The following is a 17,293-nucleotide window of genomic DNA, read 5'->3' on the forward strand; positions in this document are numbered from 1 at the left end:
CAGAACACAGAACAGAAGATCAAGGAAATATTTTACAAAGGCATAAATAAACACTGTTAAATAAGCCAATAGGTAGTACATAACAGGAGAATTAGATGCACTGAGGATATAGAGAACATATGGAATGAAGACAAATTGCTCAGTCCTATAATTGTCATTTCCAGTTTCAGCACACTGATAATTGGCAAGAGAAAATTAAAAATTAACATGGAGTTATGATTAAGGAAAATAAAACTAATATTAAAGAATACTGAAACTATATGCAATTCTTTCCAAAATACCAGTGTATATCTTTTTTATTGCTTGAAATGGCCTTGAGAGAGCTAGATGACGTGTGCTTGAAATATTGTTATGCAATGAAAAACACAGTGATAAATTGCGACCAGTCTGAGTTCAAAAAAGCAAAAGAGAAGCCATTTCTGAACTTAGTTAAATGGCAAGGGAAATAAAAAGATGAAAGAAATAACTGGTATGTTGCTTAGACTTTTGTCTCCTGACAAACACTAAGACCCATTTTCAGCCTGTTTTAGCATTGGTTTTATGTAAGTCTGAAAAACAGCAAACCAGTTGTGCTTCCCTTCTTACAGGAAATTTCTGTCTGCAGAACTCAACATGGCCCAAAGGGCTAAAGCTGCAAAGCAATGATCCCCATCATGTGAGTTGTCTTGGCCAATGTAAAAGGCTTTTTTCAGGAAAAAAATAGGGTGCTGAACATATTAAGAAAATGCAGTCGAAGATGTCTGTGATAACAATTTGTATTTATTTTTTAAGTATGTCTTCATCATGCAATTTAGTTGCCTGCTATAATGGGGACTGCAAATATGTCAATTATTTTCTCTTAAAAAAACCCAAACAATAAACCCCATCAGTGTGAGGCCTCAGTTCTTCAAAACACGAGGACTTGCAGTAATTTCTTTAATATTCAATTCATGTAGGGAATAACTGCCTGTCTCTCTGTTTCAAAATCTTTTATTTACCCTGTTTTTTCCGCTGACATGTTTTTAAAACAGAAAATGCCTCTTTATGAACAAAGTGTGCATGGGAAATTTTCAGAGATGAAAAATCATCATATCATTACCATCACTTTTATGCCCAGCTAGGAAAAATACACTGACATCTTCTTGGCTGCCCTCCTGGATGGTCTTGTCACTTTCATTCTTTGCTTGCAGAGAAAAAAACAAAATGAACATAAGCCTACAAGGCAGGGAGCCATACAACCATAACCCACTTTGAGCAAAGGAAACTGGAGGGAAGCCCTGTGCTGGCACTCAGGCCTCTGTCTTGGCACAAAGGCAGGAAGCCGGAGTGCTGGACCTGCCGCTCACTGCCTTGGGGATCCTGCTCAGTTGCATTCTCTCTCTGTCAGAATAAAAAGGCTCTCACTGGAGAATTCTGGCATAGACATTGTCAAACCAGTACTTCATTTCATTTTGCCCAGGCATAAAACTCTGGAAATCCCAGTTTCGATGGGAGTCTATTTTTTTGACTTTTCTTTTCTTTTGTTTGTTTCCTTGTTTTCCCCCTTCTCTGTTTGATTTTAATCTTCAGTCTGGATTAGGATTACAGGACTTTGTCTTTTTCTTTTTTTTATTCTCTTCCTAATATATTGGAGTCCTTAAAACATCCAGAGTTTTTCTATTTGTTTAATTTTATTTTGCTTCAGAAATTTCTTATTTGTGTGGGTGTATGCATAATATTAAAATATTTGTATGTGTATAATATAAATAAAATACGTGTATATATATATTTATAGAACTTGTGCATTGATGAAGGTTATTATATCCTTATACAATATCATGAAGTACTGCATAGATCTTATGGTGCAGCGCTTAGTTTGGCAGAGTTAGTATAACTTTTACTACTGTTTTAACTGAGGGCAAGATTGAAGGATTCTATACTAAATCTGAAGAAATAATGCTTTAGTTTGATAAATAGAAATAAAATTTAGAGAGAAGAGGTTTGTTTATATTGAACAGAAACAGAATACACCACACATTACTTGACACAATTCAAACTACAAGAGTACGATGAGAAAATTTCCTCCTGAAAAAACATGGCAACTCCAAATACTCTGGATCTTGTTCCACAGTTTCGGGAGGTTTAAATTGGACATCAGGAAGAATTTATTCGTGGAAAGGGTTGTTAAGTATTAAAATGGGCTGCCCAGGGTGGTAGAGCCATAATCCCAGGCAGCATTCAAGAAACATCTTGACATGACACTTAGTTCCATGGTCTAGCTGACAAGATGGTGGTTGGTCAAAGGTTGGACTCAATGATCTGAGAGGCCTTTTCCCACTTAAATGATTCTGTGACTAAGGATTAATTTCAATATTGGTATTAATAACTGCAACACTAAAAGCAAAGAAGCAGAAGACACATTTCAAAATGCAAGATGAAATGTTTAAGCCTTGCTAACATGAAACATTTATTTAGAATATGGGAAAATGGAAGAGTTTCAGATAAAAGTTTTTGCAGAGTGGAGCATAATTTCCTCTAAACTCCCAGTGATAAAATTAAGATTGACTGGAGAGGAAAGTTAGAGTCAAACTGTGTCATTGTGATGGCATGTTCATATTTAGCTGTTTACTGTACTAAATATTTATGCTCTATAGAGAAAAAGGATAGCTGTCATGATTATTTTTAGTTCCATTTTTAGTATTGTTGATTTGGGCTTTTCATGTGGGCAGTTCATTTTGATTAGGAGTAATTTTATTCACATACATTATATGAGTAATTTCAGCTTATTTTTATCTTGATAAGCTAGAAGTGCTTCCGTATTTTACATGGAGTGTTAACATCTGAGGATACTGTCCCTTTCCATAGCTCAGCAGTGGTTAAGAAATACCTATCATCATAAAAGTAATAAAAATATATTTGTTCTTACAAAATTCTGTCACATTGGAAATGATGAAACTATTATTTCTACATTAAAGAAAAAGCTGATTTCTGTGCAATTAGTCTTCAATATTTAAACTATTCAGAGAAGGTCCAGATTTGATAAGTTGTAAAGTATCATCAATAAAGTTTTACAGTATAAGAAATAGCCCTTTCATGCATTAAAGTGATGGGGAAAAAATATTTTTCTGCTTACCTTTGTTATATTGTTCATTGTTTAGTGTATTGAGAGATTAATGTGGAAGTAGGGGGAAACTAAGTGGGCACTATATGTTGAATACAGTCTCAGCTCTTTGTTTCCAAATTACGTCTTATATGAAATTTGTAGATGGAAGTCCGTGCTTCTTGAGATTATAACATAATTTGACAGGATCACTATGGAAAATTGTATATTACTTGAAAATAGCTAAGCGCTTGCTTGACATAAGTAGCTAGAAATTTTAGGCAGCAAGTTGAACTTTATTTGAACTATATGGCTATGTTTAAGTCAAAGAAGGATCATAGTGAAACCTGGGGTAACAATATCGTAATAGCTAGAATAGACTAAGATGTAGCTTAAATATTCCTTAAAAAAATAATAGCTAGAGTGAGCAGCTCATAGGCTATGGTGAATAAATTGTAACAACCCTATTATAACGTACTACAGAACTGATGGAAAACCCCACTGAAAGCAACCTAAGAGAAGGTGACCATGTGATGACCCCTTGGTAATGAAAGAACAAACCAATGAAGAGTGAGAAGACCCCAGATCATAATATTGCTATTGGTCCAGACTGTTGCATGAGGGATGGGGAGTTTAGATTGTAAGAGTATAATTGCTGAGGGATTTCTTTGTTCTGGGTCCCTCTTTTGAGGCATCTAGCTTGAGCTACCGTGTAACATAATTGATCTGTGCCAATAAATCTGCCTGGTGGAGGTGAGAACCTACTGTCAAAAATCTCTATAACAGTCATAATGGTGCATATGAGCAACTACAGACATGCTGGGTACACTATGACAAGCTTTCTTACCATCTTATCATATTCCACTTACATTCGCAGTGAGGCCCAAGAAGGTATAGTGTCATTGCGAAGAGTACATGTGATTTACCATCTGTAGGCGTCCTCTAAGAGTAACACTAGTATTTGAAATTTACAGCATTTTTCTAGCAATCTGGTTAGACCATGCTAAAGTGTCAAGTAATTACAAAAAAATAATTTTATTTATTTCTGGTAGGTGACTCAGATCCTACATTTCAGCACTGGCTCTAGGCATTTAAACCATCAGCGTAGAGTGGGCTTCAAGCTACTTTCCAGCCTGCCCTGGATTCTCAGAAGTCCTTGGGACTCATGTTACCTTTGCCAAGTTGAATGTGAAACACAATGCAAAATCTTACGTTTTAATATACATTATACTTTTACCATTATCGCAATAACACACTAAAACAAGAAAAAGCAAAATTTTGCAATAAAGTTGTCTTTATTCATGCATGCCATAGATACAGAGGCTGTAATAACCAGAAAGAAATAGGTAAATCTGAGCAATTGAGACTTTTTCAAACAGAACAATAAGTCATTGAAGTATTTAGTCTTTTTGGTTTTATTATTACAAAAACTTCAGACTTTGACAGGTGGATCCATTGTGCAAGACCATAGGGAGCCAGTTTTTAGGAATTTTGTTCAAAAAAATCTTTTTTTTTTTTCTCTAGTAAGTTGAGGTACTACAAATTCCTGAGTACTACAAATGCCTGAGGGGTGGGCACCATGTCATCATCCCCATATAAAGACATTAAGAAAGTGTGTTACTGACATGGCAATGTGTGATAGGTCACTTAGTGAAAAATACCAGATCTTGATACTGGATCTTGAAGAAGTGTATAAAACCAGCTCATTTCTTTGAATAAGCATCTCGGATTCCCTGCCAGTCTGAGTCCATGCCTTAGTCATTACATCATTCTACTTTGTTCTGATTGCCTCTGATCCAGTCACTGGGAACCACTGAAAGCCTGGAATTGTTTTTTGCCCTCCTTCCAAGTATTTGTATACATTGATATCCTTTCTGGGCCTTCTTATTTCCAGGATGAATAGTCTGAGTTGTCTCAGCCTTCATAGGAGAGGTGCTCCAGAATGTTAATAATCTTCGTGGTCCTTCACTAGACTGTCTCCTGTGTCTTTCGTTTACTGAGGATTCAGGTACACAACATTTCAGGTTTGGCCTAATCAGTGCTAAGTAAAAGGGAAGGATCACCTCCCTTGGTGTGTTGACAATGCTCTTCCTAATGCAGTCAAGGATACAATTATGTGCCTTTTACCAAACAGCACATTGGTGGCTCATGTTCAGCTTTGTGCCCACCAGCATCCCAAGATCCTTCCAGCCTTTTCAGCTGTGAGTCTCCAGCATATACTGGTACCTGGGGTTGTTCCCCAGGTGCAGGACTTTGCGATTCTCCTTTTTTGAACTTCATGATGTTCCCGTAAGCCCAATTCTCCAGTCTGTATTTCTGGTGTATATATTTTATTATACATTGGCACAAAACCCAACCAACCACCCAAAATTTGATCCTATCTTCTTGTTTCAGGTTATTCAAAGAATTAGTGTATGTGGTTCCTTTCTCATGCACTACATAGAAAGAATGAAGTGAAAGCGTGTTTAAAACATATTTTTGAATCTTCAAAATATAAATTTCCAAGCTAGCATTTCTTATTGTTTCAAGATAGTCACAGTGAATATCTTAACAGTGATATATTTAATCACAGAGATTTTAAGAAAACTACATAGCTACAGTATAGGGGTCTTAAAATGGATTGTACATAAAAGTGCCTCTATTGCAGCTTCTGTGAGCCTTATTGCCACAGCAGAATTGAATTTTCAATATATTATACTGAGGTGTGGGAAAGCTACCTCAATGATAAGTAAACAAACAAACAAACACACATGACAAAATAAAATATTGTACCATTGAATGCAGTCTGGTTCTTTGTTGGAGAGACAGATATTAAATTATTTATAATAATACTGAATAGGATTGTAATAAATACAAGATAGTATAATTCATGCGAGTGATGAAGTCATAATCATATGCAGCCTCTTCCCAGCACCATGCAATTAAATTATTATTGAGGATGCTATTGCGTAGTCCAGGTCTTGTGCAAGAATTGTGCTTAAAGGTGAGCAAAAGAGAAAAAGAGACGCTGTGTAAAATTTAATTTTCAAAGACTTAGTAGATCAAACATTCTTAATCACTTTACAGGCTAAATAGAAATTCTAAGAATTCATATCATGAACAAATCTGGACCAGGTATCTTTAAAAAATCTTTAGAACTTTAATATCAATTACATATCGTATGTTTGAGCAGCGTCAGTCAAGAAGATTTTTTTCTTTAATACAGTTGATGTAATTCTAAACTTTTCAAACTTAAGTAAAATATTTGGGCTTTTCTTAAAAACATGGTGTCTGATAGCAATTTCCTTCAACCACTAAAGAACAATTACCTGTCAAACAACACACTTCCTCTAATGAAGATTTGTTATTTTTTAATATGCTTATTCTTCTGTGAGCCACTTTTATCGCTGAAATAATTTATTCAATTCTAAAAGATCCATTGTTCACAAACACACAGTTAAAAGACTGTTACCTTGAAAGCAGTGACATAGTTTGCAATTTTTTAGGTCTTCCTTCTGAAAACAGGTACCTTTCGCCCTTAAAATTCTGTATAGGTTTTCAGTAAATATCCACCCACTATTTATTATGATGAAAACACTCAGAATACAAAATACTAGACACAGAATTTCAGTATCGTACATAACCTACCATCCAACAAGCTGAAAACTTGTTGAGCTTGAAACCTTTTGAACTCACTCCAATCTTTATGCATTAGGAGTTGAACCCACTCTTTAATCAGAATTTATGTGAATGAGAAGTAAACAGTCAAACACAAAACTCTGAACCTTAATACCTGGCAGAACTGAATTGCAATTTATTTTTTTAAAGTTATATATGTCGACAAATTGAAGACAAAGTCAAAAAAAAAAAGGAAAATTATAAAGAACTCATAGGCTATGGAATAAGAGTACTGTGAATAGTAATAACTCATTTGATTGTGTCAAAATCTAGAAGTTGGAATTTGGAATAATTTCTAAAGGTATGGTAGAAACAGAATAGGGGCAAGGCAGGTACTGTGTCAAGCTGAACTTGGGAGCATGGAAAACGAGGCTTGCAGTGAACAAAAGCATTTAGTTGAGGCATGGTTTGGAGATTGATAAACAGCATGAAAAGTATACATATCCATGAGTGTGATCAACCATCCCTGGTCTGCAGTCATTCAACCCAGCTGCAGCCATAGATTTTTGGTCTGCATAAGGCTCATGCACTATTCACATCAGAAAATGACTAAGACAGATACCTCAAAATCTAGTACTAACTTCTTGTACCCAGCTTTCCATTGAAATAGGAAATGATAAATATGAGGGGGAAAATGTTTTGAGAACTGAATTACGTTAATAGAAAGCTGACTTAAGTAAATACCTTATGGCATAAAGTCAATCCCAATGAAATAACCCTTGGCTTCTTAAAGTGTTTGATCCTTTTTCTCTTCCATGAAGCTGAGGGCCTTTCCTTCTCTCAGATACTACGATAAATACCTTTGAAGTTTTGAAATTTCTTTGTATTTTCAATTTATTTTGGTTTTTTTTTTTTTCTCCTGGATTTCTCTTTAGCAGAAGAAAATAAATACTATGTTTCATAAGCTGTGTACAAAATGATTGCATTTACTTGGTCTTCCAGCTAGATGCTTTAAATGCTTAATCATTTTACTACATCTGTAAAGATAAATTACATGTTTAGAAATCAGGCTGCAGATGTGTTTATGTGAATGTCACATCATTCATTTTCTTTTGAAGACTATAAGTCACTGAGGCAAAGTGAAGCTGAAAACTTCTGCAGTGCACTATGAGAACGTACAGAAAACATAACAATGTCTTGTCTAGTGTAGTTAGAAAATCAATCGATAATGAAAAACTCAGCATTCAGTTTTCTGCACACAGCATATGATTCAACACAATATTATCTTAAAATTTAAGCAAATTTTGTCAGAAAATGATACAAAAATAACATTCTCTGAACAGGTAAGGAGAGTAAATGTATTCCCTTAATAAACAGAAAATTCATTATCTTTTTTTATCCTTAAACATATATTTTAAATTTTTTGTTAATTAACTGTTTTTAATACAGAGGTTGTATTTTTCTAAATTTCAGCTCCACAGGATGGTTAAGCACATTTCCATATACACATTTCCAGAAACCACACTTACAGATCTAAAATTAAGATAAACATTAGGGAAGAAAACAGTTTCAACTTCCAATTAGTTTGTTACTGGTTTAGAAAGTAGTTAGTCTGTGGTCACCAGTGCCTTTTTAGTTCACAAAAAATGCAAAATACTAAATACTCAGTTTAACTGACTTTCCTTTAGAAATTAGAAATATGACTAGTTCATTTCATAGAAGGATGAAATTAGGAAAAATAAAGCCATGGGGAGCCCCAAGAGTAAAGAGTGCCGAATATAAACCTGCCTGAAAAATACCAACATTATTTTTAGGAAATAAAATCCTAAAACTGAGAGAAAGAGTCAGAGATTAATAAAAAATTTTCCTTCCTTGTGATGAATCCTGATTTAAAAACAAATCAGGAAATTGGTCTATTCTGCTATGAAATTTACACAAGAATCATTGAAGACTTTTGTGTGTCATTCCTAAGAGAATGACAGTCTGTGGCTAGGTAGAGTGTTTATTTCCATTGGATCTTTTTCCCTCAATTTTTCTGTAAATCCTAAAAAATTTTAAACTTTTTTAGGTTGACTTATCATTGGCCATGAAGATTTAGATAAAGCAGCCTTGTTGGAAAGACTATGTAACAGAATAGATACATATTTAGAGAGCGGTGATCTTCAGTTCAAATTGTCTAAATAATAGTTTTTCCTGCACAGCAATTTTGCTTCTTGAGTGGTGACACTCTTGTTTTCATATAACTTTTACAGAACAGCTGTTATAAATGCACACTGCCAAAATGCACAGACATACACTTGGATGTCAAATCAAGTCGGCCACCATGAAGGTTAGGAAACAACAACAGATAAACAGCAAGCATATATATTTTCTTATCATAACTTTATAACTTGAAACTTTTTACAGCCCTGTTCTTCACAGCATAACATAAAAATCTGCAATGACTGCACGTATCATTACAGGATTTTCACACTTTGAATTCAAGAGCTTTAAAATATATAAAGATGTTTCTGTATATCTTCAAAATGCCCCAAAATAGCATTTTGTAAGTAATTTTTTTTCCAAGAAAATTCAATTAAAGTGCACAGAGTAACAGGGAAGTGCAATGAGAAATATTGTTCATATTATAAAATACTGAAAGCAATTTGAAAGACCTGAATTCCAGAAAGGTTTTGGTTTTTTACTCTGGAAACATATCAATGTGAAAAATTACATTGCTGTCTTATGTTTCCATTCCTTGAGCTATGCTCTTTTTGTCTATGACAGCAGGATAAAATTGGTAAAAAATAAGTTTTCACCAGTTTTGATTTTATTTTGAATTTTGGAATATAAGAGATATATTTTTACCTTCCCAATGTGTATTTTATTTTTATGGAAGCATCTGAGATATATGCTTAAAGTAATCAAACCTGCTTAGGTACAGGTATTAAAAGAGCATTGAATTCTTCCGGCTAGTGAACTGATGTCAAACTTACATAAATGTCTCATTCCACAGGCCTGTGAGTGGGAAGTTAACTTTCAGCAATGTGTCTGAGATCAAGCTTGATAAGTAAAGCCATCAGTTGTTTACAAACAATTTCAGATATGGAATATTCATTGCTTGATTTGTCTTATTTCCTTCTTTTTATGTACTCTGTATTTTTAATCCGTCACTACTGAGTATGAACAATTTTATCATGAAGATAGGACAGTACAACATCTAACACTTGAGGTCTTTACAGTAATATTAATTATAATACACAACATTTTAATTAAAAAAAAATTCTGAAGAAAAGGAAAAATATGCTATATACTCATGATGTATAAGACCTATAATTACATCGTTTGAGGAAAGAGGACATGGATTTTTTTAGAAGTTAGATGTATTTTTGTCCTGGTTTAAGCATATTGTTCTATACTGAATAAATACTGCTACATGTTTTATTCAAAGGGCTCCCTTTTATGTATTCTTACCAAATATAGGATTAAGATAACATATCATTACTGGGGTTTGTTTCTTTGGTTTGGGTTTGACAGGATTTTTTCATCCTGAAACCCTACAGGACTTTGGGATTCACAGTATGCTTTCAATGTCATGAATGAAGGCCAAAGGCTACAGTTAGGACCTTAGCATTTAGTAGGATATAATAAGACGGCTACAACTGCTACTGCCTCTATTACTACTACCACCACCAGTTCTAACAGAGCTAATACAACACTACCATATTGCATAGCACAGAAAATGTGATTTCTGTCTTAACAAAGGAAATCCTTTTGGCTGCCCAAGGGAAGGATGGGACTGTGGTTAAAATAGTATGAAAATAAGGCCACATGGACTCCAGACCAAAAAAAGAAGAAATCATGAGCACAGGCAGGCCACTCCTCCTTTGGGGTGATGCCCAGGGTGGCTCTACCCACCCTGGCACCACCAACCTCCTGTGCTGAACCTTACCGGAGACAGCTCAAGCCTCAAGGACCATGGCAGGCAGAGGTCTTTGTTGAGGAAAGGGATAGGCACCAGCACCAGCATGTAGGTGTATTTCTACAAAAATGTGAACTGTAAATGTTTTGAAGCTGTTCTGTTTTAATGTGTAATTCGGACTATTCAACTATTAAAATATTAATTGGGCTAGCCATAATTCCTTAGCTCCCTGAGTTTGGCACATTCATTTTTTGAAGATAATAAGCTTTTGAGTCTTACAATGATGTTCCCGGAGCTGCAGGAAAAGCAGGGAAGCAGAAATCACTGACACCAGCAAAATGTTAAAGCAAGCTGAAACCAGCTCAGGCCATGGCACATCCTGAGAACCTGCATGATCAGCGCAGAGCTTTCTGCCTTTTACCAGAACAACAAAAATCAGAACTGCTGAACTAAAGAAAAAACAAAATTATAGTCCCTGACCCAAAGAATTTATTGTCTAAGAAAAGAAGAAATGACAGACAAACAGGTAGATGGGAGACAAGCAGGGAAAGGGTCAAACTGTCCCATTCAGCCGGGTAGCAAGTGGTCCCAGTGCAGCATCTGTCTATCTGTTTTCTACTCAGTTTTTGGTTTTGTGTGGTTTGTCTTGTTCTCTGTATAGAGTGGGATATGGGCCACACAAACATACATTTTGAAATGAGATTTGACAAAGAACATAGAACAAGTCCTGGTTTAGTCCCAGGTGCTGTAGGGGACAAATCAACAGCATGCTTCCTTGAAAATTTAACGGGTGAATGGGGGAGACTGGCATCACTAAAGGACTGGGGGCACAAAGTGACATCTTAAAGGTCAATGTGTTTAAATAGTAAATGTTTGTGAGGGAAGGTAAGTGTTGAAGGACCTTGAGAGAGGAGAGAAGCTATTTGTTGAATGTGACAGAAAACAGTGGGTCAGGAATGAAATGAGGAAGGTGACATTATCAGAACAGGTGTTACGTTTACAACAGAAGTCTGATTAAATTAAAAGTCTGAAAAATTAAACAGGCTTAACTTGCATTTTTCAAGGGATGGAATAAAGGACATAAGAAAATCTGATCCTTCATGATGCCCACTTATGTTAGTTTTATCAAAAATCATGTACTGTAGAGACTGCTTTTCTATCTACTCTCATGGAGAAACAAATACCAGATATATTTACATTATATATATATACATTTAGACAACCTGGATAGGAAAATTGACACAGAGGTTCAAATGGAATAATTAGAGTCTGGCTGACAGTACTTCCACTTCCCCAGAATGAGGAGAATAGAAGCGAAACATGCTTTACAAAAAGCATGGCATCTCTTGTTTAAGGAGGGAGTACAATTGTATTTTTTGTTAAAGTTAAGTCACCGTGTCACGAGCTGCAAATTCCCTTTCCTTAGTTCTTCCTCCATTGTGTTCAACCGATGTATTCTGTAGATCAAACTCTGTACCTCAAATCAAAAGATTAAAAATGCATATTAAATTTAAAATGTACATACCTATGAAATGTTTCTTTAGCATGCTATCACTTGGTATTATAGACTATACATATAACGTCTCATTTTTCCATGCGGATGACAAAAATATTTTTCTTACCTTTAACATCAAAAAAAAAGAAATACGGCCTTTTTATACTAACAAGCAAAAAGTTGAAAGAAATGTCTGGTTAAGACATTTTAGCTATTTGAATATACAGAATAGAGACTATATAAAAGAATTATATATTTTAGAATTAAAATATCATTTGTACTTGTTTACTATATTATTCCACTCCAAGTCATTGCCTGAAAATTACTCTTAATGATATCAACAATAGTTAGTATTTTTGTCTGTAATTTCCCCTTTGCCTAGTACATTATTATTTCTCACCAGTACCTAATACTTTCAGTTTTGCATGCAATATAAAAAGAACACTAAGATGGAAGGCTGGCTGTATTATTCATTGCAAACTACTTTCCTAACCAGTGATTCTGATCCTATTAATACAGTTGTTGTAAGCAAATTTTGCCAAATTGCTTTTTTTAAAGTGATGCCAGCTGGTAGATAATTTAAGAATTATACTTTTTGTTATTTTTCTTAATAAACATAGAACAAAGAACACTAAACCAGTGAACTGAAATCAGATTTTTTTCACTTGTATCACTGTAATGAAGATTAGACTATGTCCTCATTAGTCCAGTTTACCAAATACTTTCACCTGTTGAACTGTCCTTTGGACCGTTTATTAAAAATCCTGTTCCAATTAAAAAAACAGAAAAAAATCCGGACTAGTTTTACTACCCACAGCCCCATTTTTATTGAGTTGTTTTATTGGACAGAATGCTCTTTTCTACCATTATTTCACTGTATAGCAAGACTACTACCATCATGTAAATATTTAAAGATGAAATTTGGGGATTTTCTCCCTAATGAAGTGTTACAATTCAATTACAAGGTATGCAGACACACTGGCTACACAGCAATGGCTACATTGCCAGATACAGTATTTTTATACAAATGTTTCATTTATTTCTCATCAAATTAATTGATTTATAGTTTTGGGGGTTTAGTTTTGTTTTTAAATCACCACGTAATTATTATAACTGCCTGGGAAGACAAATTACTGAACTATTTATTTTCGTATCTATATCATCTATATATCTGTTTATATAGTCCTATGTTTGAAAGAAAAATAATTTTTTCTGATCCCTGTAGTAATTAGTAAATTCCCCTATGCATCAGATGTCATTATCTGCATGTGAAAACATTCTTCAGTATAGAAAATATAACTTTACACCAAATAAATGCTTATGTTTTCAAAAGCAGCCCTTAAATTTGTATATCACACATCACAGATCCTTCAGTATGATTTGAAAAGTTAAAATAAATTCTCACTGAATATTAAATATGGGCATCGCTCCAGGAATCTTACTGTCTCCTACATTTGTTCCCACGTAAAGGGCCGTATGTCAACAGCTCAATCTGATTGCGGAGTCCTTCCTCTTCCTTAAAGTTTCGAGTTCTGGTATCCTTACAGCATAGCTATCTATCTTCAAGTTGAAAGGAAAAATTTAACCGGAGTTTGTAAGATGGTGTCCACCTTTGGAGAATAAAGATTCTGCAAGAGTATTATGGTTTGACCTTCAATGGGTGCCAGGTGCCCATCAAGCCACTCTAGCAATCCCCCATCATCAGGACAGGGAGAAATAATACAATGAAAATCCAACGGGTCATGTGAGGAACGAGACAACTCTTAGAAAAAATAATTTATCGTAACAGAAAAATTGAAAAATTATAAAAATCAGGAAAATATCAAAATTTGGGATCCTAGTGGCTCTAGAAGTATTCCCGGGAACGCAGGGATTAGAGATCTTTGGGCTTTTACAGCACTGGACCTCCGGTGGAAAACTTGCAGTGCTGGGCTGACTTTCAGCTAAGCCAAAAGTCGGAGAAAAATTACTGAAGGCTCCTAAATAGGAGTAAGGCTTAAGTGCCCAGCACAAGCACCCACCACAGCTAAAACTGCAGTGGTCTGCCCCTACTCAGAGGCTGACTCACTATTTTATAGTGCCCTTGCTCCACCCCAGTCCACCCACGGACCGCCCATGGCACACCCCTTTGGTCCTAAGTGATTGGTGCTTCCCTTTTGACAGATTATCTCTGTCTACCAATAGCTCGTCGTTGTCAGGGGGGTAGTAGCAGCTGGAGTAAGAGTGGTAACATGTCCTTATTAAGATTCAGGTTGCCATGGAGCTTACTTACAGACCAACGGCTAAAGGTCTAAAACTGGCTGTTGGCTGTTAGAAACTGGGGTTTGGAGCTGGTTCTGACCAAAGTAGAAACCCTTAAAATAAATATTAAAATACATCCAACACATCTTAAAACATTTGCAAAAGTATACAGAGAACATGAGAAAAACAACTCTTTTTAAAGTTGGAAAGGGAATTTTAACTGGGACACTTTTAACTAGGGGATTTTAACTGGAACTGGTGCAGATAAACTGCTTTGAACAAGTGAAAACACTAATAGCAGAACTTGATATTTGTACCTGGACTGATGGGTGAACATTAACACTCAATTAAAGTTGTGTAACCCAAAATTAACTAATCAAAACACTTAACATGCAAAGACCAAGCTAATTAGGGAGTTCATGTATGACAGGTCAAGTTAAGAACAGGGAGATCACTTGCCAACTATTATCACAAGTAAAATAAACTTAGACAAATTTATCTAATTTATTGTAAAAATTAATGCCCCAAGCCTGTCAGAGTTAAAGAGGCATTTAGACAAAATATCATGCATTTGGTCAGCCATGAGTTGGTTATGCAGTTGGACAAGATGATTATTCTATTATTATATATTATTATATTAATATAATATAAATTATATTCTATATATATTATGTACATATAGAATATATGTAACATATATATTCTATATATATATATACATTATATTATATATATAGAATGTATATATAAATAATATATATTATATATATATTCCATACAAATAATAGAAATTATGCTATTCTCCTCTATTCTAATCTATTCTATTCTTTCTATTCTGTAGAGTCTATTCTGTAGAGTCCTTCATGAAGGACTGCCCCAGTGTGGGTCTTTCATGGAATCAAAGGTCCTGCCAAGACCATGTTCCAATGTGACTTCCTTACAATCTGCAGTCTTTGAAAAGAGCTTTAAAAAAAAGACAGGGCAAGTGTAATTATTTGAAGTTGGAACATTGCAGTTAAGTGGAAGAGTTTACCTACTTCTTAACAATAGAAGGATACTAGAGAAAGTGGTGCAGATGGTCACTCACATTGTATGCTACTGTATTAGTTACCTTTTATTTTAAGCAAATTTAGTTAGGTACCTCAAAATCATTATACTACGTACTTTCTGATGACCGGTAAGAATATGCTGTACCCTTTCCTCCAGTGTGTAAAGTGGGGGCTTTCTATTTGTTACCTGTCCAGTCATTTTCACAAAAAAAGACAAAACCCAAAAACAAACTGACAAAACCCCACCAAAAAACCAAAACAAAACCAACACCACAACAACAACAACAAAAACCAAAACAACAGCATCCCTCCTCTCCCCCATAACTTCTCCAAAAACTCAGAGAATGAGAGAATGAAATATCTATAAACGTTCTTCTTTCACATTTAGTTGTAAACAATCATTTGATTTAAAAGTTATTTGGAAGATCATAGAGATGTATTGATAGGTTGGACCACTGGGACTCAACAATTAACAAGGCAGCTTGTGATTTGCAGTTTTGGACTGTTCCAGTACCAAAAAGACGTTGACATACTGTAGAAACTTCAGCAGAAGTCATCAAGACAGTTGGAGGCTGGAGCACTTGCCCTGTGAGGAGAGGCTCATGGAGCAGGTCTTGTTCAGACTGGAAAAGACACAGCTTTGGGAGGGAACTGTAAACTCATCTGACAGCACAAGATAGTGCCAAACTCCCTCAGAGGCATGTAGCAACTAGATAAAAAGCAACAGTCCCATATTGCACTGGAAATTTATACTATTTAATTGGATTTTTCTCACTCTGACAGTAACCAGGCACTGGGAGAGCTTTCTGTAGAGGTTCTGGAATTCCATTCTCCAACACTGAACTGGAAAAGACCTTGAACATCTTGTCTGGGTTGGCACTGCTTCCATGGAAGGACTGAACTGCACACCTTCTAAAGGTCCCTCCTTTCTAAGTTACTTGGTTTTTAATATAATCCTTTTGCCATTGCTTAAAAAGAGCAGTTAAATGTAGGGGGTTTTTAAAATTTTATTGATTTAGTTTTGCTATCTCCAACTCTGCATTATTTGACACCTACAGAAGCACTTTCAAGTATCACTGTTGACACCACAGTTATGAAGGTAGTTGTAACTGCTTTTGTAACTGTTATGGCATTTGTGGATTTATAGAACATCTAGAAAAGTACATTATCTCTGTTTCTATGTAGGAAGATATGTGAGCTAAAATATAATGCTATTTCTTTGAAAACCAAATCTAATTTATCAGGGAAAAAAGCACAAGTTTTTCAGCAACTTTTTTCATTCTGAAGGGCTTTTCTCCACCACTTAGTTCAGCAGACGTGCAATACAAAATGTGCAGGGGAAGAAGATTAAATCAGAGAGAAACTTGATCTATATTCCCAGAGGAATTTTAATATCCCTAACCTTTTAAGAGCTCCTCACCCAGAGACAGTATTCTTTCTTAAGTGATACTTGTTACAAAGTTGAATTTAATGATTCAAATTTTCACTTGCATTTTCACATTGGAATTTTGAAAATTAATTTATGACTATTTTGTAAAAAAAATCCCCAAATCACTATTATTGATATCATATGTTATATTTGTGCTCTCTATTGAGAGAAAAATCAAACATGCAAAAATTATGGATAACTTTGTTTTCTCCTAAAGAAAATGCTTTAGCACTTATTTTCTTCCTTTTTTCCCACTGTTGAAGAAGTTTATTATCAGTCTTCAGTGCATTTCAGTGTACATACAGTGAAAATTTTAGTGATTAAACAAGTAATTATAGTTTTTCTAATAAAATATAAATATTTTAAAGATGAGTTAGCTGAAGATTTAGCAGCTTTAATTCAAAGTCTAAAAGAATAGTATAGCAGTTGCACCTGAAATAATGGCTTGACCAAATAGAACATCCTGTTCCTTTACATCTTTCATTTTTTCAGTGTTCCAGGATTTTTCAGGATTCTTGTTTAA

The sequence above is a fragment of the Corvus kubaryi genome, unplaced genomic scaffold (genome assembly GCF_017639235.1).
Source record: "Corvus kubaryi isolate FWS band 111438036 unplaced genomic scaffold, C.kubaryi_AGA036_p1.0 split3-73, whole genome shotgun sequence".
In the NCBI taxonomy this organism is placed as follows: Eukaryota; Metazoa; Chordata; class Aves; order Passeriformes; family Corvidae; genus Corvus; species Corvus kubaryi.